The 25,104-nt window shown below is 41.4% G+C and overlaps 1 protein-coding gene across 3 annotated transcripts in view; it reads left to right on the plus strand.

Moving 5' to 3' along the window:
• Window positions 1-25,104, plus strand: part of tln2a (talin 2a) — a 105,002-nt gene that overhangs the window by 28,090 nt on the left and 51,808 nt on the right. For 2 of the 3 annotated variants that reach the window (XM_034581440.1, XM_034581439.1), the window contains one exon: window positions 8,378-8,425. The exons of the other annotated variant lie outside the window; for it this stretch is intronic. The gene's annotated coding sequence lies outside the window, so the exon portion shown is untranslated. The remainder of the gene's footprint in view (window positions 1-8,377; window positions 8,426-25,104) is intronic. 3 annotated transcript variants of the gene reach the window in all.

Raw genomic sequence — 25,104 nt, forward strand, 5'->3', positions numbered from 1 at the left:
GTTGCCAAGAAATTAACACTTGCACAAAACGCCTGCACTGTTATTTAATACTATTCCTGGAATAAATTGTGTTTTTCACCTTCATGTGTCTGAGAACCTGAGAATCTCTCTACTGTTACTCTCTACATCATGTCTCACATTCGTCTACAGTGTTCACACACACACACACACACACACACACACACACACACACACACACACACACACACGCACACACCTAAACTCACACAGGGGCCCACTCTCAAGCTAAAAAAAAAACTGTGAACCACATGTAAATCACAAACGTAAGCACATTGTTGCTTGTCTGCCCCATTCCATTCATGGAACTGGGAGTCGGCTCGAACAGGGACGAAGGTCTGTGTAATTGAATTAGTAGCAGTGTAACCCCCCCCCCCCTCTGTGGAAGGCAGGACTAATCATTGAGAATCTCTGCCCTCCCATGAGAGGGTCGAATAGTTGCCTTGTATAGAAGAGAGACGAGAGGGGCTCTGTCTGCTGTGTGTGTGTGTCTGTTTGTGTGCACATCTGTGCCTATTTTTGTGTGTAACCGTGGCTGCGTGGTGTTTGATTTCCAGAGATTGTCCGTACCTTGACCAGATTAAATGGGACGTCCGTCTGGAAACGGGGCTCCTGACCCCTTGACCTTAACTGTGTGTGGTAGTGTGTGTGTGTGTGCACCCGCATGTGACGCAAAGCAACAGCTGTTCTCCAGATGTCCTCAACGCCCCCCCATCCCTCAAAAACTGGGAAAAGAGATTTAATGAAAGGGAATTAGATCATTTTTCTCGATAGGTGAAAGTGAAAATAACCAGCAACTATTTTGGCGATAGATTGATTGATTAATTAATTAATTAATTGTATCATTCAATTGTTCCAGCATCTCAAAATTAATAATATGCTGCTTTTGCTGTATTCTATGTTCAGAAACTTAACATGTCTGTTTGCCAACACACTACCTACACCACCCTGGGCTTTATTTGTTGAGTTGAAAATTTTAAACTTTACTATATTATATGGACCAACTGATTAAAGTGACTAACCCCCAAAATAGTCTCAAGATTAGTCGAAAATTCACATGCAGCCTTAATGTAGCTGCTCTGAGGCTTTCTTTAAAAAGCTTTAATCCTCCACATGATTATTTGTTGATGAATCCCCTGCTGCGTTGTGCATGTGTGAAACGAGAACTCAGAAGGAAAGTCCGGACCCAATTCTGTGGAGATCCTCAGCTGGACATGTCTGAAAACGGCTTAAGGGACCTGGTCCATACTTGGTTTTCTCCTTTTGTCTCAATACTTGAACTTACACACAATACAAAGGGGTGTGATATCATTTAGTTACACAATGAAAATATTTGTGCTTATTCTATTGGAGACACAAAATTAGGAGAAAGCTGCATTGAAGTCATTTTTTATCCACAAACGGTCACATAGGAACAGTTTATTTTTGTGTAAAGTACATAACTCTGCTCCTTGTTATTTACTTCTGAGGATCTCTGTACAATGATCGACCACTGAGTGACGAGTGTGTCGTTTTCTTTAGGGTAGAACTTCTTGATGCAGGATGGGATCACTGCTGCAAGACTCAGTATCATAGAGTCTGTACTGCTGCAGAAAATATATTGCTCACTCTTACACAGAAACACAGTGAGAGCAGATGCTATGTGTTTATAAAGATGGAGGCATTATTGTTATTGGGTGCAGTGCTCTGCTGGCTTCTGGTGAACAAGGGGGTCGTCAAGTTGAAATTGTAGAATCTGCTGCTTCTGTTTGTGACTTTGGTCAAATTCGGGCTGATATGTGGACTGAAATGTTACATTATCTGCCTCAATATTCAACATTTGTATTGTTGTATACTCAAAGGTTTTAAAGATCATTACCTGTATTGACATTTGATTGTTTCGGAGCCAACTCAACTTTAGCACAATAAATATGTTACAGTAGGCAGACATATACTACAGTGGCAATAATTAATATAATTTTAATACAAGTACATATATAGTTATAGAACTATAATTTAAAAAAATAGTAATACAAATGTGAACAGCAATGTGGTTAATAATCTGAAAGTTTGCTTACTTCTATTGTATATATTTTGTTATCCAGGTATTATGCACCTAACTTAGTTCTGGGTCAAGTCAAAAGTCAACATTTTCTCTGGTATTAAACTCTATATGATGAGTGCAATTCTGGACATGTGGCTCGGTGCGTGGGCAGCGGGTAATGAGTCCCCCACCACACAAGAGAACCTCCCCCCTGGCTGCATTAATTACGCAGGGATCCCATGGAGCCATTTAGCTAATTGCATATCTGGGCCTGCTACTTATCCACGAGAGTGGTGGAAGATAACAGACAGTTAGCGAGCTTCGGTCGGTCTGTGCTGCGCGGCTGAGCTGTGATGTTTGTTGTGATTTAGGCCCTTTAATCCTCCCGGTAACTGGAAAGCTGCAACATCATCCGGAGTTTTTTTTTTTTGTATTCCTCAAATATCACCCTGTTTCCATGTGAGGGCAAACATTTTCTGTGGCTTACTGGTTTAAATCATTTCATTTATTGAGGTGAAAGTGTTCGGTTTCATTGATGCAGAGGGAGCAGAGGGTTGCTGCTGATGTTGAGGAGAATGAAATGATCAGATTGTCCTTAATGCTCCAGTTTTAACGCCCCAAGGACGAGCTGGCAGAGACGGTTATCTCTCTGCAGAACGACTGCACAGAGCCAGTTGCCAGACTAATGTGCACTAAAATTAAGTGATGATTTGTCAAGATCCCAAATTTGGATGAATATTCAGTCGAAAAAAAGTTCCATTCATGTGAGGACGGAAACACAATCTAAAGCTTCCTCTGCCTAAGTTCATGTGAGGAAGGATTTCTGCTGATTTACTGATTTGAAAAATTCTATCAATATGCAACTGGTCGGTGGTTTTAAATTGATTAAATTAAATTTATTTTAACAAAGCCAGGCTAGCTATTCCCACCTGCCTCCAGTCTTTATGCTAAGCTAAGATAACTGTCTGGCTATGAAACCCCCCTTTGCCACTGCTATGGGAATGGATGATGTCAGCATTTACTCTCGGGCTCAATGACTCTGTAAAGTCGGGCTTTTATCGGAAATATGACACGCGGTTGAACGCGCTAATTTCTTTTTCCTCTTTATTTTGGAAGTCTCGATTCTCCCACTGCACTTTTGATGACATTATGATGAACATGTAACTTCCGGGCGTTGGCGCGTAAATAGCCACAAACGTTTGTGTACTTCATATTTTATACATCTCAGGAACAACGTGCAGCAGCTATCTTTTTTCATTCCAGATTTCTCTCTCCAGGAAAAAAACCCTCTACGGGCAATGTTAAAGGAATTAATCTTTTTTAGCGGCTTTAGCTGCTTTTGAAATAACCTGCGTGTACCCGCTAATTTTGGTGTATAAGAAGTGTTATAATGTTTTTTGGGGGATTTAAAAATATACATATATTTTTTAAGAGACCAAGTGTTTCATTCTCTAAAGAGTTTCCGGGGGGGAAAGTGGTTGGGAATGAGTAATGCTCTACTCCCAGTGAACAGCTGCCATTGATCTCTGAGGTGGCCTTCAGCAAAAACAACATAGCACCCAGCCCCCGTTCCTTTTAGTGGAGCTGTGGAGTGCAAACAACTGTATGTGCGATAAATCACATTAATACAACGAATTTAAATGTATCCTTTTAGTTGATGGCTTAAATTTCTGTTTATTGGGCCAAACTGCTAACATTCATTTCATCAACACACACTTCCTTCCCTCATGTACCGATGCACATGCCTTCAGTAAAATAATACGAGACGATAAATAAGACACTTTGACCTGTGTGTGATCCAGCTGTGTCTTCGTGGGGCACATTTATTAAAGCTTCATTTTTGGGGCCGGGGCAAGGTGTTTCCCAGGCACCGTATTGTCTGACCTGTCCCCTCTCTCCTCCTCTGCATTGTGTGATTAATGAAACCGCAGGACGGACGAACAATGAAGTCTCCAGTGGCACATTGTGTTTCCAAAGATTGCCAGTGGCGATGTGCCCCCGTTCCCCACCTCTGAACGTGCACCATGAACCTCATGTACTTTATTTCTCTTGCTCTGACAGATTTGACACAAGTTAATCCAACAAAATATGCTGAGATTAATTTAGGTTTTTAGGCACAAAGCTGTGACTCGTGCATCTCGCTCACCCCTAGGTGGTGTTTCCTGAGCTGCGCACGTTGAACTGTGCTCCAAGCAATCGCCCTCAGGCTCAGAGGGAAGAATTACAGGAATGTAAATGTCTTAAATTGTATCAGATAAGGTTTCTCTGTCTTCTAGTGGCTTTTGTGTAATTTGGGTTCTCAGGTTTGTTTACCTGGAGGCAAAAGACTCAGCATCTCCCTACTGTCACATTATCATCAGTTCTTTCAAGGGATTCCTTTGTCGCTGTGTCCCTATTTGATATGTGAGAAATTTTCCCTCTAATGTTCTGAACTGGGTTCGATATGATATGAGCCCCTGTTATTTGTCACATTAATAACCACTTGTCATGACAGAATTTAAACACAGTGGTACACAGTTGACATATAACAATACTTTTTAAACTAACCCTGGATCGCACATCTTGGCATTTTTCCAGTTTGAGCAAAGTGATTGTAAGCATTTTAAAAAGCATTTTTACAAAGTCTGCCTGCAAGTCTTGGGGAGCACTGATGCTCTAAATTGACCTTGTGGATGTGAGAGTGAGATACGCTGCCTCTCTCCCGATGTCAGCAGGGACTGGCTCCAGCTCCCCCTGTGCGACAAAGGATACGCGGTACAGATAATGGACAGATTGAATATAATAATAACATATTCATCAGTGAGTAATCACCTGAAACAATTAGAATCATGTATTCTTACCTTGTGCAAAGCTGCTCAGAATCAAAATCCTCTTCCACAAAATCCAACATGTTTCTAGAGTCGCCCAACAAACCAATCAGTGGCTCTAGAGGGGTCCTTTCCCATCCTAGTTACCTGAGGGGCCACTGCAGGTTCTCCTCTACACCGCTGAAAGGGAGGCGTATTCAGATGGTTGCAGTCTGTATCCTCACCACTAAAAACGACTCAATCCTATATACTGGTCCTTTAACCACACATTTTGCAATTTCAATTGTAAAATACAATGATCAAAATAAAAAGTTTGTGAAAAAATGTAATTTACATACATATATATATTACATGTTGATAATATTAAGTTGCATTAAAACCAGATTTATAACTGTTGTGCAATAACAATGTAATGGCTAGGGATGATGTAACAGCAACAACAACAATGACATTACAATGACAGCATTAATATGCAATCATTTTTCATTAATTAAAACACAGTCGTGTGGCTAACAGCCCAGATGTCAGACTCACATGCGTAGTCATCACTCATACAAGCAACCAGATGTGTGTTACAAAGCCCTTTGTGGCTCCTGAAGGAGCTGCACAAGTCTCAGATGGCTTCAGGCGATTTCAGCATTAGTCGGGGCCGAAGCCTAAACGTTTGACGGGAAAATAACTGATAAGAGACATTTTTCCAGTTATTATCTGTGTTATCTGTTAACACCTCTGCACATGAGTGGATGCACTTTTGCACTAAATGGAATTAAAAACAGAATTACAACCTGCTCGACTACGATTAGTGTCGCTGTGCTCAACCTTATTCCTCTGATCATTGTTCTTTAATGACATAACAGTGAATCAGTGGAGTCTAACATCGTGACCTCCTCAATCTGAAAAGTGAGTCATTGTTAGAATCTGTAGCCTCCAAGTAAGAAACCTAAAACCTTTTCCCGCTCCCGGCCAGTGTCAGTGTGTCGATGACGCTCGAGGGACAGGTTGTGGCTGCTCGCGGCCCCTGGAGCTGCAGCTGAGCTTGGAGGGAGGCATATGAGGAAGCAGGTAATCAGAAGCCGGGTGGAGATCGTTGGGGACGATTTGGGGGGGGCACCGGCCAGTGTTTGCTTTCATCAGAAGGCAGCTGTTTGGATTCGACCCTCTCATGTTACATTGTTTGGAATTCTTTGCTCTCGGGCGGATTAAGATGCTGCAGCCTTTCACTTCGCACCTGGAGAAAAGTATTTAATCCTATCACACCAGGGCTGTGTGCGAATACATCACTTCACCTGTGTGTGGGTATTTGCATTATTGCTCACAGCACATCTTGTTGAGTGTGTTTGTGTGTGTTGATGTACCTGCAGTGCCTGCGGTGTGTTGCTTCTCTCTGATCCAGCTCGAGTCTCACCACACTCGTCCCATATCAGTCTGCTGCCTGTCAGTGGAGCTGCGGTGGCCCGTGTCATTAACTCTGGCTGCGTTCGGCCTAGACAGTCTAATAACCCACACTGTCTGTCGTGAGATATTCTGCTTGTACTGATATCGACTATTCTGCTCCAGAATGTTTGGAAACTTTAGCAAAAATGTCACAGATACCAACCTGACTGCAAACTGAGCTACACTTTACCACACAAAGTGAAGTGCGCTGTTGTGTTACTGTTGTCTTATAGACGAGGCTAATGGTGTCTTCTAGGTTATTAGTATTTTCCCAGAATGATATTTAGGAGACAGTATTTTGAATGCAATTATGAAATCAAAATAGCCACGACTTAATTTACTCTTTACATTTCTCTTCATAACGTAACAGCACATTAGTGGCCCAGCCTAACCATGACGTACATATAAATTAGTTAAGGTTGAGAAGAAGCTGTATTCTTGACAAAGGAATTATGTGTTGGGGAAATAATGCATTACATTATTTATTTTAAGGTTTTTATCCTGTTTACATTATCCATGGAATGTCAGTCTGTACCATGTATAAACTGGACGTAAAGATGGACAAATCGTCTCCATTTCCATAAATGAAGCCAAAATATGGCTTACGACCGCTTCTGTCTTGTGCATTTAGAGACAGAGGCACATGTTCGACCAATCGTGAGTCAGTCTCAGCTGTCACCCTATTTTGTTTTACATGTTTTACAATGACATCCAAATTTAACGTCTACTTTCAATGTTAGTTTAGTTTAGTCCATGTCCCATCTGCTTACATGGAGGAGGTGGGATTTATGACCTTTACTGCAGCCAGCCACCAGGTTGCGATTGAGACACTGTGGCTTAATTTTTGTGGAGCAGTCATATGGTCTATCTTTACACACAGTCTATGGTTTACAAAAGGAAGTCATGTTCAGCCTCCTTTCATCCCCATCAAGAACAAATATGCAGCTTTCAAAAAGCAGCACTTTCGAGATGTGGTGCAAAATGTTCTGACAGAAACTGACAAAAGCTGTCAAAACATGAAGCTCTTGTCCTGTAAAAGTCTGTGATGCACACTGTCCCTTTGATAATGTCACAGTTGTTTAGTACCTTCTCAAGGAGGTGATGTTTTCATCTACAACTGTTTGTTAGTCAGCAGGATTATGCAAAAACTACTGGACGGATTAACACTAAACTCTGTGGAAGGATGAGCTATCAGGCAAAAAAGAACCCATTACATTTTGGTGTGGATGGATCTTGATGGAACAAACCGGCATGTTTAGGGAACCGATATCTATGAGTGTGTGTAATTTGATGCAGCTTGATTGAATTGAAGGCGACTGTTGGGCCTTGGCGGAGGTATGGGCTCCACTGAGTGCCATTCTTCTCCATGTTGCCTTGTAGTTGTCACAACATTGTAGGTCACATCAAGGTGTTCTCTGAGTGCAATAACTTGCAATAAACAGAAAATGTGGTTGTGATTTAATGTCAACTTAAAAAATGCCCTGATATCCTGTATAAGTCAAGTTCAACCACTAGTAACAAGTTAGAAACTGCCCATTATTTATGTACATACCACATCATGTGACATGGAAACAAACTTCAGAGTATACTATGTGTTGAATTATTTAATAATGCAATCATAATACCAAGTTTCACTTTTAAATAATTTATATGTCTGTGTATAAAAACAGTATTTACATATTTAGTGGAGCACTCTTGTGATGTCATGTGAGCTCAGGGCTGTTTTTCCACCTCAAAATATTCCGGGTAAAGAAACTAACTTGACTTCAATATCTTATTTTCTGTATATGAGGAACGTGCTTTTTACAAATTTGCATTCATCCACTTAAGAGGCTGTAATTGTCTCGCCTCTGAAACCAGCCTCTGACTATTTTGCATATCTTAATTCTCTTTAGCCCTGAGTGTATATGTTAACTGCTCACGTGCTTCCACATATGGCAAATATCTAAAAATATACTGCAGAGCGTGTCGGGACATGTCTACACAGCGCAGTGAATCAATCTCTTACTTGTATTTAGTTATTATTACTGTATGTAAACCTATTTATACATATTTGTACATTTATCTTATACATATCCACCATTTGTCTTTTCAGCTGTGAAGATCAGCAGACATAGAAGGCTGCATTTCCCTCTGCAATAAGGTAAGAAGCTAATAATGGAAACATGAACATATCGCCTCTCTTAAATCCTCTGTTAGCACCGGACAGAACGGAGAATGTCTTTGACTGCTGGTTTCACGGCAGGCCTCTCCCCTGGAAATAACTTCATACATGTGTGTGTATACTTTCAATACTAATGTTTTGTACACGGACACTTTAGCACGAAAGAGGAGGAGCTGAAAAGTGTAGAATCATTGCACGTTGAATGTTATGATGCAAAGGATTGTGCCGACTCGGACTCTTGGCCAGTGACATTGTCAGTATTTCTCACCCCAGGCAAATTCACATACATCATGTAAATATTCTTGTTAGCTGGCTGACATTATGCTGCTTGGAGCGTGCTACATTGCATCAGTGGGGGTGTAACGGTCTGCTCTGTCATGTGTGCTACATGTTTGTCTTGGCAAGGCTTGTCATGATAAGGGCCAGTGTGCAGCTGCCAGGGGGGCGGAGTGTCAGAGAATCAAAGCCAGGAAGATTTCTTCATCGTACCTTTCGTCCTCTGCTCCTCTTCATTGCTGCAACAGCATCCCAGTTCCTTCTCGCATTTATGGTTTGATGTTTTTCTTAGTTGTTTTCATCTTTATGGTTCTTTCTCTTTAAAGCAGTGTGTTGGACCTCTGTCATACGTACCTAACCTGTATCACTCATGAAATATAATCTTAGAGCTGTCAAATGGAAACCATCTACCAGTTGTGTGTGTGTGTGTGTGTGTGTGTGTGTGTGTGTGTGTGTGTGTGTGTGTGTGTGTGTGTGTGTGTGTGTGTGTGTGTGTGTGTGTGTGTGTGTGTGTGTGTGTGTGTGTGTGTGTGTGTGTGTGTGTGTGTGTGTGTGTTGAAAGTTTACAATAATGTACGTTTTCAAGCTGAGCCATTGAGTTGTTTTCCCGGCAGCATGTGGTGTCCAGTCACTGTAACCAGGCTCTACTCCACAGATGAGATTATATTTAGTGTGGTTTAGTTTTCCAGAGAGTAAATTGACTCATTTCACTCCACAGCCTGGCTGTTTACCTGAAGGCAGTAATGTCAGTGCGTGCTGGAGGTGGATGAAGACGTCCATCTCTCCTCTCACCAGTCTCCTGTTTAAACGTTCCTCACAGAGAGCGTGTTCCTTTGGATCTGAGCCAGTGCTGATCTCACTCAGGATCGACTCTGGGACTGTATCCAGATTCACTCTCAGATTTGTGATCACTGGAACAGATTGCTGAACATTTACTTCGATACAAGTTGATTTAGAGTTTATTGACACTGACATTTATAATCACATAAAAATCTGACTTTATATGAAGTTAAAGAAATAATATGTAACAGTTGTTCAATAAAATGTCTAAAAATGACTTGACCTCTATTTGGACCTATCCAAAATGTCTTTAACAATGTTCCAACCCAGAGAAATCCCCAATTCTATCCAAGCTAACGTCACGTGTTATTTTGGTTGCCTTTGAACTGTTCTTATTGCCTCCTCTTAATGGATCATGGATACTCATTAGCGTTTGCTGCGTAATGCGAATACAACTTTATTGCATTACCTTATCTGTGAACAGTGCACGCACCTGGGCTGTGTCATGTCGATTTTCATCTGCAATGGTGGTGAAGACAACAACTCCCATGATCCAACACTGCTTCACGGCATCAACTTGTATTGGTTTGAATGAGATACTCCTAGCAACTTAAGTTACACCCTTGAAGCGTACTACACTATACACAAGGAATCATGTGCTTTTGAATGCCAGGTGTATTGTAACTTATCTTATAGAGCATTTGGATCTGTACCACCGCATTATTCAGCAGTCACATCAGACCCTGACTCTCACAGATGTGGACTCATTGAGTCAGCAGTGTAATTATTCATCTGCAGTGATGTGTTGTTTACCTGCAGTTAATAAAGGTCCATTAGAGCCGATGACAACTGGTCATGTTACTCATGCAGCTCTCATGGGGACTGTTCATGGATGTAAAGAGGATGTGGTCCCTCAGTCAGTTGTTCCTGGAACAAGCTTGGCTCACTTGGCTTACTTCATAAACAAGGAGGAGATGTCACACTTGAACAGTTTGTAGTTCTTCTAGAAGGAAGCCAAAACCTCTCTCTTACTATTACAACGTTTTTTATTATTTTATTTTATTGGAAAATCCTCTGAGAGTTTGAAAGAAGGAGCGTTACGGTATATCCAGGAGTCAACCCATGATGTGAAGTGATCTAAGACGTATAAAGGTCCGAATACTCCACAGATCTTCATTTGATTATTGCTTATTAAGAGTATGACCTCATTCAGGTATCAGAAAATGTTTGCTACATGTCAGTGTCTTATTCAGATTATTGTTTTAATCGCATTGATATCAGAATATTGGTGTCCATGTGAACAATGGAGTGACCCTCAGACCTGAGGTGTGACCAATCCTTCAGTCTGTCAACTTGCTGCTCATGGATTTTATTAGAGTTGTGGTCTCAGTGGATCTTACTAAGCTTGGAAAATGACTGGCCCCTGACAACATTTTACCCCCCGACTCCTCCACGCTATGGCTGCATTCCTTCCACCCACACACATTTTGCTGGGAAGCAGTGACTTGGAGTCGCTGCAGCAGCTGACCGGCACAGTCGCAGTGAATCACCTGTTTTTTTTCGGGAAGAGCGGCTGTGCAGGGCCATGTAATCCCAACGTCAGCGCTGCCAAATAAACCTCTGTGTCCAGAAACACGTAGGCCTCTTTGGCATTCAGATCAATGTGGCTACCACGGGTCTCCCCTTTGGATCGTCTTCTCAAATTACTCTTGGGTTCTCTCAGGATTGATTCAAACAGGCCCTTGTATTTTTGCAATGAGTTGGCTGAAATTGTTGGTTGCTTATCAATAAATTTGATAATTTCATACCAATTAATTCAAAGAGGTCTCATGTACTTAATTGCTTTTAGCCCCTTGAATGGTGATCTTCGAGTAGAGACCTCTGAAACGTGATCTGTCATTAGTCGTTTCCTTTTTTTTCTCTGGCCCTGCAGTCGTGCTATCATACTTCATTATGACTACACTCGCAGCAATGCAAATACTCAGCAGCACCGACGCCAACTAATAACACTACCCTCACTATTAAAACTGCCCTAACATGTTCGCCATCGGATACTCACCCAAATAGATTTTTATAGCCAATACTCATACAGTATTTAAATCACAGATTGCCTCAGAAGTCAATGGAATTATCGTTGAAGAAATGGCTCTCACTTTTATCAGAGTTATCCTCTGCCCTTGACTAAACCAGACACCCCCACCAGACACAGTCCACCTAGAATACCTGTTAAAAGCAGACCAAGGCAAAGTGGTTATGTGGACCTTACATGATAGCTTTTATTGATTCCCAATCTTATGATTTGCCCATGAAACTTCAGGGCTCAGGAGTGTTTATGTGACATGGGTATAGATGAGCCCAAAACGTCCTGACCAGAAATAACCTTGTGAGCTGAGCGGCTGAGGGAGATATCTTTCTATCTGCAAGTATTCAGAATTGTTCTCAAGTACAGTAACCATTTTTTTTTCAATCATTCCCTGCAACATATTCCATCAATAACCCACTCTTCACATCCAATCCTAGTAAACGAAATGTCTCTGTTTCCATCCATATTTCAACATGTTAAGTGAGGACACATTCTCTCTGCCTGTCTTTTTAGAATCACATGTGCATTGAAGATTCAGTTGGCACGGTGGTTTGGTTTGGGGACTGATGGATATTACTAGGTGCTCTTAAAATGTGTCCATGAAACAGTGAGCGTAATTTGAGAATACGGTTGTATTCCGGAACCACACGGCAGGTACCTACTGGACCGAATCACAACGCAGGTTTTGGTGCCTCATTCCGGTGCCCGAGCTCTGTACATAAGTTGTCCTGAATACAGGCAACATGAACATCACCACGCATGTCCCAGTGAGAGCCTCTGAACTTTCTGCGGGCTTTCTCTGACCCGCCCCTAGTAAAAACTCAACAGAATGTCCAAAGGAGCCAATGTGAGAAAACTGCAGGAGAGCAAGTGGGCTGATGACGTCTCTAACAAACGACAGATGCAAAAATGACAAAACAAAAACATAACAAACATCTCAGGGTGAAAAAGCGGTGCCACACAGATAAAAGACTAAAAGAAGATATCAAGAGAGTTTTTGGTGATAACAGCAGAGGCCGGTGACGATGTGCTGTAAACCAAAACACGTGATCAGCGAAGCAAAATCAATCCGTTACATCCTGCCTTAGCCTGCTACACCACCCTTGACCTGTACACCACATGGATTTCTGTGATGTTGTGAACGTGCCTGAGTGGAGCATCTCCTGCTGCTGCGTTGAAAGGCAAACTCCGGAGAAAGTCTGGACCCAATTTTGCAGACATCCTCCAGAGGTCATGTCTGGAAATGACTTTAGGAAAGGACCTGGTGACACATTAGAAAACAGGAGGATGCACCGTGTTTGACCGCTTGCGTGACCCTACAGCACATGAGCCGGCAGTGTGGGCATCCCTTGCCCTGGTGGTAAAGAGACAGTTGATGGTGAGTTTGGGGCTGGAGCATTTTGCTGTATTAAGCACTGAAAGGGTTCTGGCATTATTTATGTACCAGCAGTGATTTAGCACCAGTATCGGAAAAAACCCAAAAGATACCCAACTCTAGATGATCAAAACTGTCACGCGAGACTGAATCAAAGCCCATCATAGAGAAAGCATGTTGTCTACACCCTTGTTGTCACGATAAATCAGCAGTGCATTTGTGCTGCTGCAAGCTCGCCCATGTCAGCATCTTGCAGCTCCGCTGTGCTGAAGTGAAACCGACTTGACGCGGATTAATTACTGCAGAAGATGTTAATTTAATAGTGTACAGTACACATTCCACATTATCAGCACTTGTGCAGAACATGTGATTGCAGATCCTTGTATTCGGGAGACGGTAAAGCCACAACAGCACAGAGTAAAGCACTTGATGCATTAAGTGATCCGCTGGCCTCAGGCACAAGGGAAAGTTCAACTCGGCTCAGTGGTTTTGTCATGGTGGTTTCACTATGTTCACTAGTTGTGGATTTGATGGAGGGATGCTGTTGTGCAGCAAAGACCTGAGTGTGGATGACTAAACCTTTCGAGGTATTTTCAGGTTTGCATGAGGAGAGAATGTGTCACTCAGTAGATACTTGTGTTTGAGCATCTCCTAACCCCGCTTCACAGTGAGGGTCGTATGTTCAAACTGAGAAGAAATTCCTGCACCAAAATATAATGACTTTTTCCTGAGCCATACCACATCCATCCATCAAATTCCGTGGTAACACGTCTGGTAGTTTTGGAAACGATGATGAAAACATAACCTCATTGGTCGAGTTAATAACGGTCATTTCACATGAGAGAATGACAAATGAATGAAAGATATCATTACTCCTTCCTTTTCTCGACCACGCAAATTGGGGCCATGTCTTTGCAGATTTAAGTTGGACCAGCGGCTGTTACCTCAGTACATCTTTATCATTCTTTCAGTGTCATGGACAAACTCCTCTTGCAGCGTCTGAGTTTGTGGTTTGTTTTCATCTCTCATCTGTAGAGTGTGGACATAATTCTTGCGTAGGTGGTGGAAGAGGTTAGTTGTTCTTTAACTCAGTTGTTGCGATCATTCCGCTGCACAATATGCAAAGTACAGTTTTCTTGTCTGTGTCAGACTTTTCATACCCGACCCAAGTCCGTGTGACAGATTTAGCTCCTGTTTTAAGTACACGCTCCTCCTTTCATGTTGGCTTGTTTGGAATTACCACATTTTGTTCCACGTTCACTCTCCTCCAAGTTTGTTTGTGTTGCCTTCATGCAAATTTCCTGCCTGCATCCGTGCTGTGGGGAAGAACACAAAGCAGCGTTCAGATGATGAAAAACATTGCTGTAAATGGTGACATAAACGTAGAACATAATGAGAAACAATGGATGTTTTTCTTTGACCAGAGGCAACATATTACATTTAGTTTGGATCGAGAATAATGAACGCTGGTAATCAAATGGACAGCCTCGGGCTTTCAGTTTTCTTCATTAGTACAACAGATGGAGTTGGTGTGATATACTTATTTATCATTGTAGGTTCATCAATACTCATCAATCATCAATACACCAATCCACCTATGGAAGTGTCCTCCAATGTCAGCTTGATTAATGTCTACACTGATTCACTGAGGATCAGCAGCATGAGAAGTCATTTTATAATGGACTGACAGGAGGTGATACACGTGTGCGTCTGTTAAATGTGTCCCCTCTGCTTTCGGGAACTACAAGCCCAACCAAGAGGGTTCATCTAACCTTTACGTTAGAGGGAACGTTCGGTCTCATTGAGCTGTAGAGACTTTACACTTCATCATCAGTCATTGACATTGAACCATTTGACTTGTTTTCTTTGAATTTTTGTGATAAACTCTCAACCAGAAGCGGCTTCAATCCACAAATATGTGAAGCTTTAAGCTGCTAGAGTTTTCTCATTTCCCTGCCTTTTTATAAAGTACATCAGACATTGGTAAGGCCATAGCCAGCCTCTGTAACCATGGCAACCTATATTTGAGCGCATCCTCAAATTGCAACAGATTTGTCAGAGTAATGCGAGGTAAAGGTTGAATCCATATTCTAAATGGAAAACAAAAGTTGTTGTCTAAAAGAGAAAACTGAAATGAGGAATTGAGGGATGGTTGTAATATGGGTGGTGGCTTATAAATGCTTTGTCGCTGCTGTTTACAAGTGGCCATTAAAGTTGATATCTGTATGACGAATTGTGCACAAGGATTTAAGGGTGAGGGTGGTTTGACTTCAGGGTTCATCGCCACAAGAACAATTTCAGCTTTAAGACTTTTGGAAAAGCTGTGGGCCCCATTTTAGTTTGAAAACTCCAGGGTTGTGTTTTAGTCTGCGCCGGCAGAAACGGAGACAATCGGACATGATGATTGGTTCTTATCAGTCACGACTCGACGAACAGCTGTGAATATAAGGGTTTCTAACACTTATTGTCAGATAAAGTTACACCTTGTCATCAGTCCAAGAAAAGACATCCCTGCTCTAACTTTTCATCATAGCTGTTTCCCTTTTTTTTTTTTTACAACTATAGGCAACCATTTGCACAAAGACAATCTGCTTCCTGTTTACATTAATACATCGGCTGAGACGCAGTATTGAAACTAAAATGTGTTTTGTATGGATGTGGCCCCGTATTTCATTTTGTTGGGATTTTTTTCTTCTTTATTCAACAGCGTGGTCTTTGATAGCAGGACTTTGATTTTACATTCAGATTTTGTAATGTTTTCACTCAAAACCCTGCGTTCGCACTTAAATATTTTGTTGCACGGACAATTTTCCTGCGATCCAGACAACGAAACATCTGCTCTTGGATACAGGAGTGCATGACACTGGATAAAGTAACCTCCCATACGGGAATCTCAAAGAAGTAAAGCTAACACACTCACAACAAAGGGCGGGACAGTTTTACTCATCAACAATACACCTGCCATTCTATTGGTTGGGGAATTTTACAGGCCGAGTGCAAGCGCACAGTTTGAGCACAAGCAGAGCAAATCTAAGCACCAACATGGTATATTTCCCAGGTCCATCCCTCTCAGGGTTATCATTCTTGTAAACACTAATCTGAGCTTGAGCAGTTCTCCCAAGTTATGTCTCCTTTTAATTGGCACGTAAAAACACAACAACAAGGCGATAACCATAAATTATCACACTTTCATGTGGCTGTGCATCATATTTAGTTGAATGAGGCATCACCAACAAGCTCTGTGTTTGATAGGAGAGAGTGTTGCTCTGTGTGTCTCATCTTCTCCGTATGAAACCCGACACCTGTGTTGGTGCTGCCGCCAACAGAGATGCATCACCTGCCTGCCTCCTCTGTTAGCCAGGATCTCTTTCTCTCTCTCTCTCTCACACACGCTCACACACTCTCATATATATATGCAAGAACAGACAGGTAGTGAATAGATGTGTAATTTCACACAACCAACCAGGCAGACAATTAACAGGCTTTCATTCTCATGTAGCCTTCTTTTGAATTAGTGGTGTTTGTCTGTGTATGTGCATGCGTATTCTTGCACATGTGTCACATCCATCTTGTGCTAATGTGAAGAGCAATTAAACTCTTTTTCTTCTTTTTTGTAGGTGTAGTTTTATTTCCTGCGATGTGTAAATTGCAGTAACAAAAAACACAGTAATTCATCATCATACACTTGAATATTCTAGTCCCCACTCTGGTTTATGGATTTAAAAAAAGAAAAATCTGACTTGTGGACACATTATTCTCTCCCCTAGTCACACTCACTCCCAACAAGCATTTATCAAGTTTCTTGCAGGTTGAAAAAGGCTGTAAAGGAGGAACTACTCTGTAATGATCAGCATGTTTTCTCTGGTACGAACAGACCAATTCATCATAGGTCATGTGGAACTCAATCATACATTTGAATTAACCCATTTACATGTATTTCCAAATGTACCCCTGTAGTGTCGTCTCTCCGTCAGATCTGAGAGGTTTACACATTCAATCAGCCTGCTTTCATTTACACAGAGAAGTTATTAGAAGGGAAGAAATTAATTGGACATGAGCCTGTGTGAAGTCTGAGCCTCATCATGAGCAGGAGCAGGATGTCGCTGACCGGCTCATATGCACTTAGAGGAGGCATTGATATCACTCAGCTCATCACCCGCTGTTTTCTTGTGGCTCTGCCTGGTGTCACAAGTTCACTCTCATGACACCAGGTCTGGTCTGCTGGATGACGATGGGTTTTGATTTCTACCTGATGAACGGACAAGGGGAGTTTTTAATGTTTAGTTTACAAGGTGTTTGTAGGGATATGAAAGCAGCTGTGGTACAAACTGGTTTATTTACTGCTGAGGTTGTTTCAGAAGAAACGGTTGACACATCTCTGAAGGCAACAAGCTGCTGAATTAATGCTACTTAGAACTAAAAGTCAGCAGATGAACTATACACATCCCTGTGCGAGCCCACTTTGGCCCTGGTGTTGAAACTAGGCTGCCGACATGCTCTGGCCAAATATTGAATATGTTCCCAGTTCCAGAATACCCTCTGGGATTGGCCTGTTCAACTTGTGAACTGTTCTGCTATTAGATTAGAGGACATGTTACTGTAATAGGGCCTGGTCGTTCCCAGAAGGCACTGCTGCGCCTCATTGATCTATTGAACAAAAGCTACATGTTCCAGTGCTCGCTCTCATTTTCCTTTTTATCTGGTGAGCTTTTGTCTGACTCTTAGGCTGGCACTTTTCTCTAAATGAAATCGACTCCTGTGTGTGTACACCGAGGGAAAATGTAACCTGCTTTCCTCTCGTTTTGGCGTTCGCTGCCTCGTTTGCCTTTTGCTGTGATGTCTGTGTTTATGCATCTATGTCAAAGCCTGTGTCTCTGAGTTACTGAATCAAACACTCCAAAGCTTAACACACTAAGTCTCTGTGATAACTGTGCACATCAGACCAAGTTGTATCTACTCATCAAGGCTCTCGGCGGTGGGGAAACAAATAGACGCTCTCAGTTCTGCAGCGTTCATGTTTCTGTGGATGGATCCAGGTGCAGTTTTCCTTCAGTGACTCTGACCTCCACCAATATGACACATCCAGGGCCGCCTCACTTATGCTCCAGGCAACTCTGTTGTGAAAGACGAGTACAAGAACAGTATCAGCTTTTCCAGTGACCTCAACTCCTCAGTGTCTTTGGAAGCTAGTAGATGTACATCTTCGGTGTGTGCTTTTATACTGGGTCAATATGATACAAGGCTAAAAAAGACCTTTGGGGCTCAGCAGCTTCAATACAGCTGACGTTTGTTCAACACTTTTTCTTCAATGTACTTGACACGGTCTGAACTGTGGGGCCATAAGTCCATGTATCCTGTGTAATATTCATATTCATTAGGGAATCCAAAATTTGAAAATTAAAGGACTTGTTATTTTATTTTACAAAAACATTTAATTTACAAAAAACTAAGTCAAAAATGGGAAATGGAAAAACCCACACAAAAAAAGCCACTGACTAAATTTCAAGTTAAATCTTTACATTAAATCAATATGCTAGCAGTTCTGTGAGGTTATACTTGGATATGCTGGTGCTTTCAGCTAAATGCTAATGTGTTTCATGCTACTATATGGTTGTTCACCAATGTAGTTGAACCTATTTGTTTTAGCCTCTTTGCTAAATAGCACTACATACGCTACACAAGTGGAGTGGAGGCAGTGGGAAAAGCTTTTAGTTCGGTTGGTAATTGGTCTTATTCAGAAGGGGATGGGGGGGTTAAAGCTATGACATACTCATCCTCTGGGGATGATAAATAAGTGCATCAGGTTTCAGGGCAATACACCCACAGCTGCTGAAATATTTCAATAGCAACCAAAATGTCAACCAGCTGGTGGTATAACAGTGAAGTTAAAGGGGATCGCCAAAGTTGTCACGATTCATCCTCTGGTAACCATTAACTTGTGTATTCAGTATTGATTGATTATAAATCCAGTAGATATTGAGATATTTCACTGACGACATGGAAACTTTGACCTGCCGGGGGCGCTACAGATAAATTCAGGACAAGTTCGGGACATGGAATATCTATTACATTTGTTGACAGTCCATCGAGATGTTGTCAGGATATTTCACTCAAGGCAAATATCAACCTTGTGCAACTACATAAAAATTTCTGGCAACCATGAATTTATTTACAAAATTAATAATTTACCAAAGGGTAGTCCGCTATGGTTAAGCCCTGATTGAGTTTCTGCTGCTGTTGGTGTGAACCACATGAGAAGTGTTGGCTCGCAGCAGAGTGCTACTGTTGACTACTCTTTGTTATGTGAGCGTGCAGTAGATCAGAGGAGTGTAGGTGTGACTGGTGCAGTTGGGTTTAAAGTCAGGAGGAGGAGGAATGCTTTGTAGCTCGTGTATTACAGTGTGGGAGCGTACAATGTATTAATCATTTACATTTCTTTGCTCTCATTCTCTTTAGTATGTGAGTCCACTGACTTATTTTTCTCTGCTTCAGGGTTTTACATTTGTTTAATTTTCTAATTCTGCTCATAACAACTCCTAATGGATGATGACTGCAAATGGGTGATGCTGTGAAGGGCTAGCTCCTCTCCCTCTTGAGGCAGGAGTGAGCATTGTGGAGCAGAGCTGAAAGGGAGCAATCAGACAGATAAAGCCACGGACTGACAACATCCTGGTGCAGCAGGTGTTTGAATTGTACGCTCACATAAAGCAGTCAGCCAGGTAAATAAAGCATGCAGGCAAACACACGGGGCCTGCATCCAGATGGATTTACCAGCATGGAGGGAGATGAAGACCAGAGTGGTGTAGCAGGTTGCTGCAGAGGAGGACACGCAGCTTTTTCTGATAAATGCTGCTCTTCTTTGTCTCATGGAACTCAAGTTGCAACTGCTATTTACTAGGGTAATACTCCTTGTGCCTCTCTGTCTGGGATTTTATCAACTTGTTAATCAAATCTCAATCTCAATTCAACTAAATAGATTTGAGCTAATAAAATGTCCACTCCAGGATTGGCTAATACTGCCAGTTTTGACCTGTTAACAGGATTAAACAAACCTACAGAAACTACTTTTTATAAAAATGTGCTGGCGGGGTGGGGTATGGGTCAAGGACCAATTCATTACATTTTTGGGCAGATTCAATTATTTTCTTGATTTTCTTATCAAAGTATGCAAATATCTTGATGAAATAAAATAATTAAAAATATATATATATATTGTCGACTGTCGTTTTAAGCTTTTTCACTGTGGCACTCTTTAGGCACCAGAACTATTTTAAAAGAATTGAACCTCTGCAGAGGTATGCGCTGTACCGAATCCCATTCTAGTTTATCTTATTTATTCTTATTTTTTTATGACACATTTTCCTCTTGATTTCCAGCCCCAACAGTGTGGCTTGTAATGTTTTACTTTCGTATGTGTGTGTGTACGTGTGGTCATGTCAAAATGGTCCCAGAGACACTATAGCAGGAACTACTACTGAGGTAGTTTTGAGTACTTTGTCAGGTATTTATTTGCCCGTCTGTCTTTCCGTCTGACACTGGACGTGAACCCTCTCACTCGATTTGATTAGCACTCTGATGAGATGTCTGTCTCATATTAGAAAAGGGGAAATGCATCGTATATGATGCCTTGTTAAGCTTTAATGGAATCTCTATATGTCTTGATGGAGAGATTTACCTAAGAAAAGTTTGAAATGACTAGTTTTATGTTTTTTTGACTGTGTAAATGTGTTGTTTGTCTGCAGTGAAGGAACTTATAATTCACAGACGATTCACGTCTGAGAGGCTAAATGGGGTCTAAGGAAAGATAAATGATCCAGGCTGAGTGGGACACAGCCACTAACAACAAGGTTTTATGTGAGCTCATTGATTTTTTATAGTGAAGGTTGGCCTTCAGTTTACACACCTGCATAATGATGAATTCCTCTGCAAGTTTTAAGCCCCGTTACTAAGAGTAATGGACTGTATGAATATTAAATTATTATTCCGCTGCGTTGTCAGTACAGTTGAGAGAAAGAAGCTAAATGGCTCGTAGGTGGTGCTAAAAGTAAAGTTTGGTCGCCTTTTTTATTGTATTATATTTACCACTGGCTTTTCCCGTCTCTGCTATAACTTCTGGGCAAATGATGTATGGCGATGTGGTAGCCAGTTAGCCAGTTGACTGTTTTTTCTTTCCACAGTTTTTATTTGTTACTTTTATCCAGGATGATTATCCGTTGCCTTTTCCTGCATAACGTGAATAAATCTTCTACGTGACCTCATCTGCGAACATGATATGTGAACACAACTCCCATGATCCAATGCTGCTTCATAACATCATCAAACAAGGTTGCCATTGTTTTGATATAGAGACCCCTAGTGGTTGAAGCTACGTACATCTGTACATGTATCATGATTTCTTTCTTTTGGCTAATTGCATCAATCAAGCACTAAGTGTTTAAAAAAAAGAAAGAAAGACTTAACACCAGGTGGAAAAGAATTGTCTAACCGCTGTTAGTTTGACCTCTAAACCTGCAGCAACTCTAATGGGTGTGGTCAGACATGTGCTCTGCTGCACTTGTCTGTAACCACACCCACACTGATGCATGCGGACATTAGAGCTGCACAGTCGGCTGTACAACCTGTTGATCACATCCTTATAGTTTCCAGTGAGACTCATGGATGTGATGGAGGGACGTGGTTTCACAAAACAAGTCAGAAATTCATTAAACTGGAGTGTCGACCCGCTGGCTTCACATTGCAAACGCAATTACAGTGAAATGAACAGGCACCTCGGGGTGCGCTGGATTTCAGCGATGCTGGTCACATTACACATGGTGAACCGTGATGTAGCATTATGTTAAAATCAATAAAGAGTGATTTCTATGTTTGCAGTTACACAGCCATACTTTAGCTTTCTCCCCAGTTCATGTCCTGCGGTCGAGCTGCGCCTGCCGGTGGTTCCACTGATAAACAATTCATCATATTATAATTAGTTTATCTTGCTCTCTCCTCATTGCTTCCTCTTATCTCTTTACTTCTTCCTGCTGATTGACCATTAATCAGACTTGTAGAGGCCTAGGCGGCAGCCATTACAGTCTAAAAGATGAATATCACATTATTTACAGTGGTTTTGCTCAATTTGTTCATAGAGGTGAACAAACAACAGAGGCTATGGCTGGGAAAACAAAACAAAAAACAAAAATGATTGCAATATAATTTGCATCAATTTTAATGAAACAAAGGTCCATTATATATTGATACAATCGTTATCCATTGTGTAAACACAGTGAAGAGGTAACACATTATTCATCCGCCTTGGATTTGTAAATGACTTGCATTTCTCATGCTGACTAATGAGGATAACAGAATGTTGTCTTTAGTAGACTAATTGCGCTCATCCCTAATTCAAACCTTCAGGTTTATGGCCCCTTGGGGGCAGCAGAAGAAGTAGCGAACACAACATATCATCTCTTTTAAGTTGATATTGTAAACTTACACATCCGCAGTCAACTACAGACTAACATTAATATGGAATTAAAGGTGTGTTTTGGACCGACTGGCTCAATGTCTTTTACCTGTATTTGTGGTCTCTACCAACTCCTGAAAGAAATCTTTATCTGCTGAATGCTGCATGCTGGCTGTGTTCACCAGCAAGTAGGACCATAAAACAGTTCAGTGTTTGTCATTCTCCGTAAAAAAAAACACAACCTTCACTCAGAAGCAAAAATCTTTAAATTTAAGAGATAATAATGTGTCGTGATAATTATCGCTATTGACTGAATTATCATATATCACCCAGCCCTAATCGAGGGTCTGTGATTTAATCAAAACAGGAAAAGGTGGGTGTGGGGGAACCATAACCTGGACTATGAAACCGATGCACATGCTTTGTGGATTCATACAACACAGAATTTGTAGTATTTCAATGTTCATAAACTTGAAAATAACCCTCAAGCCTGTGTCACTACAAAGTCGCTTTTATTGGGGGGTCATGGAAAGTTTTGTCTGTCGTGATTGTTCATTTCGAGACAGAACTTTTCATTCGGACAAATTGAAGCTTCACGCTGCTTGATCACTAGAATAACCGCTCATACTGTAACTGATGTAAGATGGCGCCTGCCCTTAAAGTTGTGTTGGGATCTGACGGTGTGAATTACAGCCAATGGTAAGTGAAGTGTTTTGGCTTTGGTCCAACCCTGCATCAGCAGGAGGTTTGTGGAAGTGCTTCACTGATTGAGACGGAGCAATAACTGAGAAATGTTCAGGCTGCGATGAAGAGAAGTGCACTAATGGAGGCAGTTATTAAACTCAAAATAAGATCAGAGATGTATTTTAATATTCTCCTAAAAAAGATGGTAACGATCTGCTTCACATTCGTCTTTGAAAAGGCTGCCTGACTGATTATTTATGGTTTGTAACGTTGTGTTTGAACAAGCGTGTTTCATAGTAGAGGTGGATGCCAAATTCTCTTGGCAACTTTGTGGAACAATCTTTAACACACCGAGTTTCAGCATGGCGTGCCAGTCAAACACCTTCACTCCTGTATGTGAACACATCTCACATAGGAACCAGATTCTGAATCTCTGAGTCAGGGTCAGAAGCCAGCGGAGCAGATGAGGGGCCGCCTGTGTACTTCAGCCATGGACCGCACTGACCCCTGACCTTTGACCTCCCCCCGGCATAGAGGAGACCTGTGTTTCCATTGGTCCCAGACAGGAGGTGCTCTGTTGGGGAGGTCAGAGCTGTCTTGTCTGAGCTTCTTTTTCCTGTCTTTTAGTCGCTGTGAATCACTGCAGTGTTTTTATTTATTTCTGAACTAGCGATGTTCCTAATGTCTAGTTTCCCTGTTGATTAAAGAGAAACTCAAATGTAGACTGCTTAACTGTAGGAAGTAGGAAAACAATCAGAAGAGAGTTAGCCTGATGTAGGCAGACCAGTTAAAGTGGGATGTGAGGTTGCTTATTGTTGGGGTTTCTAGACACAGAAAATGTGTAAACTAAAATTGTAAACAGTTTAACTGGGATCCGAGTCTACGAGTAAATGATGTACTATTGATTCGCGTAGTTTGGCTGAACGCTCGCAGCGCTCTCACCTTGCAGTTTTAAACCAATGGGTCTGGGCTGAATGATAGTTGCATCACATTTTGCAAGTCGAACTATTATATACCTGTGTTTATTCGGACACAGTCTACATTTATTATTTTAATTTTCTAGATAAAAAATACTGACGAGCTGCACTGGTTTTATTAGATGTCATATCTGTCCCATGTTGCACCGTGCTGGTTTAAAACATCTGCTGCTGTAAGTGTTCGAGCAGCTAAACTGGGTTTTAAAGCTTTTTCACTGAGAAACAGCTGCCAGCTAGAGCCACAAAAGACACCACAGGGGTGAGAGTGAACAAAAACAGTTAATAAAGGTCTGGACAGTTGAACAATGAGCTGAAACTCCCCATAAAGCTGAGGGCAGCAGCAGACTCATCTGATAATTCTCTGTTGCTTCATCACTACTAGTTTAGCTTTTCAAACTGTCACTATTTTTTTAATATCGTCATTTGATTCATTGTTATTGAAGTAATATAGCTGCGTTGATTATAGTTTATTTATGTGTTACATACCCATGAACAGTTGAGGAAGCAGACTCACAGCTCAATAGGTTTTTTCCAGTGTATTGTTAAGGATATAGTTTGATTAAGTTTATATATGGTAAGAGAATGTAAACCGTGCTTTTAGGTCAACGCGCTGAAAATGTGTTGTTGTGTATGTGGGGATTATAATGTACCGATCGCTGAACCGGTCGCTCTGATTGCACAGCATGTGTGCAAAGGCTAATTGTTTCAATACAATTATTTCCACATGAGCTTTCCACATTAATATTTGTTCAGGTTGTTGATGTTTTTGTCATCGGTGAAGTTACAGATTAGAGGTCCGATGTTTAAACAGTGGTTTGTTTTCACTATAGCTTCATGTGACAATAGATGCAGAGCTTTTGCTTTTCTGCTTCCAGTTGCTGTGCATTTTCTTTGAGCTTTATTTTCTATGCTCGAAAGAGACCTTTTTTTGTCCCCAGATGGGCTGTTTAAAAAAGTCTTGTCCGCTCTTTTGTTTTATGAAGCTTTCCTCACGTTCATATTGAAAAACATTGGTAATGACAGGGAACTACATTTTTC

This window comes from Hippoglossus hippoglossus, chromosome 3 (assembly GCF_009819705.1).
Source record: "Hippoglossus hippoglossus isolate fHipHip1 chromosome 3, fHipHip1.pri, whole genome shotgun sequence".
Taxonomy (NCBI): Eukaryota; Metazoa; Chordata; class Actinopteri; order Pleuronectiformes; family Pleuronectidae; genus Hippoglossus; species Hippoglossus hippoglossus.